Source organism: Hibiscus syriacus, unplaced genomic scaffold (genome assembly GCF_006381635.1).
Source record: "Hibiscus syriacus cultivar Baekdansim isolate YM2019G1 unplaced genomic scaffold, ASM638163v2 tig00112072_pilon, whole genome shotgun sequence".
Lineage (NCBI taxonomy): Eukaryota > Viridiplantae > Streptophyta > Magnoliopsida > Malvales > Malvaceae > Hibiscus > Hibiscus syriacus.
The window spans coordinates 525,746-530,659 of record NW_024063249.1 but is presented as its reverse complement, the minus strand read 5'-3'; the positions used below and the strand labels follow the sequence as shown (position 1 = coordinate 530,659).

At 33.9% G+C, this 4,914-nt stretch overlaps 1 non-coding gene across 1 annotated transcript; it reads left to right on the top strand.

Moving 5' to 3' along the window:
* The first annotated feature begins 3,964 nt into the window (after nucleotides 1-3,964).
* LOC120174392 lies at nucleotides 3,965-4,068 on the top strand. The gene has a single exon (XR_005521170.1). It is a non-coding gene; the product is annotated as a small nucleolar RNA R71 (small nucleolar RNA).
* Nucleotides 4,069-4,914: the final 846 nt, after the last annotated feature.

Here is a 4,914-nt window from a genome sequence, read left to right as displayed (position 1 = left end):
AAGATATGCATACTTTGAGTGTTTGGGCAAATGCTTCAATTTTAATATGAGTGGCTCTTGAATCGACGACTTTGGAACCTGATTAGGTCAGTCGTGAAGTTCCAAGGATTCAAAATGCTACATATATTTGCCTTTGACTTCCTCATCCTCAGTTATATCGTCAATTGTCACAACATTACTGGTAGCATTATTCATGTTGTGGCATTCATCCCAAAGTTCTTGCATGAAGCATTCATCCCAAAGTTCCTGCATGAACATATCAATGATATCAATCGAATAACATTCAACATTATTATCAATATAAGAAACATTATTCAAAACATTAAAAGTAAGGTTTTCTTCATTCAAATGCATAATATGTTCTCCTTTTCAACATCAATTAATGGTTGGTCGATGGTAAGGAAAGGTCAACCAAGTATGATGGGAATATCCTTGTCGGCTCCACAATCCAAAATGATGAAATCTGTTGAAAAAATAAACGTGTCCACTTGAACCATTATATCTCAACAATGACATTAGAACACCACTAGGATGCCCTATATCACTTAATCTTTTTCCTACAAACTGATCACTAATAATACAAGGAATATTAAAACTCCTTGGATCTTTAAGTTTAGGTGGAAATTGACTTGTGGCCATAACACTACATCCCTTGGTGAGTGCAACAATTTCAAATTTTACATGTTTGCATTTCTTTGAAAGAATTTCTCGTATGAACTTAATGTAGTTCAGATTTTGCTCCAACGCTTTGATCAATGGAATATTGATTGTTAACTCTCTAAGGACATCAATGAATGCTTTAAATTTTTCAACTTCCTTGGTCTTCTCAAATTATTGAGGAAATGGTGGAGGAAGCTTTATATTTGGTTGTTGTTGTAACACCCTAAATCGCTACTACACGAAGTTGACCGATTAAAATGCCACACAGGACCACCAGAGTGGCAAACCAAAAATTTTATCTTAAACCATTGTAAATTATAATAGTAATACAATTTCAAGATAAATAAATTCAACATAGTTTAAATAAGGTTTACATCGGGTAGCTCACAAAATAGGTATATCAAAATAATACAATAGAGTATTACAAAATAAAGTTACGAATCAACTACATGAAGGTCTATGAATAATACATTTCCTCTAAAGAAGTGACTCAATACATACTCTACTGCTCGGATTGTCTAGCATATCGGCTAAACGATATGCTCCTCGTATGCTCATTCTAACAACATACACACGAAACCAAATTATAATAACTAAAAGTGTTTATTCAATGCTCATGCTATCAATTATAATAAAAGAGTGAGTACACTCATAAACTTCACAATATTATCGGGTAGATATCATATATGGTCGGAGTGTTACACATCTCAATACACTCCTCTCGCTTACCTAGGGTGAGACCCATAATCTCTACATCGGATACATCACCCAACTAACCCACCCCTTGCGGGTGTTTTGCCCTTGCGACCTAATTAGTCTCAAGTGTCTTACGCACTACCTAAGAATATCCGAACAATCTATACACTGAAGATACTGTCATTTTCTAAAGTAAATCGGGTGTTCTGTTTATTTTCCCAAGAATTAACAAAGGCTTGTTTTATGTTTTCTTAATTGATATTTTTTCTTTCTATAATTGCATACCAATTATGGTTCTCACTCGTAGTCTTATTCGCTGGTATTTTAGTGTTATTGGGTCCCTCAACACAACTCCAAAATTCTTTGGGCTTATTGACAAATTTTTTTTATCGTAACAATGCTCTCTCTTGATTATTGAGGGTTAAAACAAGTTAAAAATAATGAGTGGTATCGATACTACTGGCTAGTATAGATACTCCAGTGCTAGGTATCTATTCTCTCTGGGTACCGATACCAAAATTTACTTTCATGTTTTGAAAAATACATTGGTATCATACTCCTATAGGGAGTATATATACTCTACCCATGGTATTCATACTCATTGAAGGTGTATCAATGCTACTAAATAGAAATTCCCTCATTTTGTTCTTCGCAAGAACAATATCAGATTGTTCTTTTAATACTGATAACAAAACCCTGAAATACCATGCTTGGGCACAAAAATGACCCATAAAGTTACCCAAGATGCCCAATTAATGTCCCCAACCATTTTAACGCCTTATGTGCGATATATTGATAATAAAGAATACTTTAAATTATACTAAAAACACTAAAAAATAATCTACCATTGATGCTCAATAATGCTTTATAACTTAACTCTCTACCTAGGATGCATTCTAATGACTCACAAATGATATGAAATAGTTTTAAATGTGTTACTTAGTCTCCTAGCTGATGGGAATGCCCTCAAATCATCCAAGGGTTAATTTCTCTTTTCTTCTAGCCTTTGAGCTCTCTCACACTTCTTTCACTAATCAAAGGAAAGAAAATGAGTTACTAATTCATCTATGAGCTTGGATTGAAGTTAAATACACTTCTTATAACTCAAATCCATTAAAAACGGGCTAGAAATCACTTAGATTCTTAAACCTCACCAAAACCCATTTTTGGTTTCTATGGGGAAAACTCGAGCTTAGAGGCTTAAATTAAAGCATGAGAGATGATGATGAATATTCTTACCTTGGTAAATACACATTAAGCTTGTAATTCTAAAAGTTTCCACCTTTGTTCAGTCATAGAAAAGAAGGAAATGGAGAAGAAGATGAAGGAAGAGACCAAGTTGAGTGTTTGGTAAGAAATGAGAGGACATGCATGATCACTTAAAATTAATGGGTTTTTAACTTTTGTTTTGAAAAATGGGTAAATTGAAATTTTAGTCCTTCAACTTTCATCCTCAATTTAAAAATATCATTTTTGAAATCTACAAACCAAGCGTAATCTAACTCTAACTGGACCAAGCACTACTATAAGGTACTTAGTCTTGCCTAAACAATTTTGCGTTAACCCAAAACTACTAAACAAGGATTTGGGGCATTACAACTCTGGAATTTAAGATGGCGAGACATCCAATAGTGTGGCAGGAACTGCTGCTGGTAATGGCCCAAAACTACTACACTGTCCTATTTCTCTTGTTATAACATAAGTCGTGGGCATTTCAAGATCCAGATCTATGTTCTTGACCTTATGAAGTCGTGTAACCAATTCATCGTCCATTTTTTAGGCTCTTCAATAGGTTTTCCAATGTGGAGACCACTCCGAGTTGTAATGGCCTTGTAATTATCATTGCATTGGGTTTTCCCTTACTACTTTGGACTCTCATTGTCTCTAGGCAGCGTACCTTGTTGCCTACAACTCCAAGCATTCGTCAATTAGCCAACTTTATTTTTTAGAGCTCTCAATGATTTTGATTGACTCGCCATATATTCCTTCATTTATGCTTTAAGAGATGTATGATTGGTAGTTTATGTAGAATATTGTCTTTGATAATTCTAGGATTTTTGTGGTTGTCCTGCTTGTTGATGTAATTAAGGCTGGGGATCTACTGCTGATTGTAATGTTGTTGCTCTGGATTAGCAACATTTTAACTTCTCCAAGAAAAATTGGAATTGTTGTAATAGTTGGCATTATAAGTGTTGTCATAGGAATTATCATTTTTATTGTAGTTCCTCACATAATAAAGATATTCGATGTTTTGAGGACATTCTTCATAGATGTGATCATCACCGTCATATACATAAGAAAAAATAGATATGATTTTTACCTCATATATACCCTTGGCTTTTGTAGTTTTTTCACCATGTCCGTCAATACTATGATTTGAGAAGCCATGGAATTAAAAGCATCAGTATCTACTGCTGCAAAATTGTGTTTGCCAAACAAGTTCCTCGTATTAAGGTATTGATAATGGTTGTTAGATATTCTTTTTAGAATAGCATAAGGCTTATTACACGTCTTATCTAGCAATGCTCCATTGGAAGAAGTATTAACCACCATACGAGTTTGCATGTTCAACTCATTATAGAAAATTTCCATTTATGTTCAATATGAAAATCCATGCATTGGGCATTTAAGCAGAAAATCTTTGAATCTCTCCCATGCCTCATACAAATTATCATCTTCTAATTTCTTGAAAGACATCATAATTGGTGGATTGGATCTCATTAAGAATTTTTATGCTAATTCATTACAAGATTCTATAACACCATGTGATAGTGAATTCAACCACGGTCTAGCTTTATCTCTAAGCTATTAGGCAAATAACTTCAGCTTCAGTGCTTCTTTAGGGACTCCTTATTGAACAAACAAGTCACACACTTCCATAAACACTCGAAGATGCACACGAGGATATTCTATGAATGAACCACTGTATTGCCTTATGGGTTTTAACATTTGAAACATCACTGGTTTCAACTTAAAATTTATTGATTCCAAGATGAAAATCAACTAGTGTTGGCACAAATTGCTCCCGAATAGGCCGATTTCGATCATCTATGTTATAATATTATTATCGCTCAACTCCATTGCAAGCCAACAATTCTTTATTATCAACATGTGGTAATGGTGGTACATCATTATTACCTCTACCTCATCCAACCATGTTTGATTGATTAAGGTTAACTTGTCTTTGATGGCAAATGAATGTTCTTTCAATTTCAGGATTAAAGGGTTCTAGCTCACTTTCGGTATGAGACATACACCAACAAAACTACTAATTCAAATAGGTACCTAAAAAAAAGAAAGGAAAAAGTAAGAAAATTAAATAATAAATCTGACACAAAACCAATGCTCCTCGATAACGACACCAAAAATTTGATGCTACAAAATTGATACAACATTAACCGTAAGTGCACATGTCGTAAATCAAGCAATAAAGTGAAAGCTAGAAAGGTTCGAGTATCGAACCCAAAGATAGCATTATGCTAAAAGGGGTATGAAAAGATATTTAAGTTGTGAGAATTAGAAAAAATCTAGTGGCTAAATATAAAATTCAATATTAGA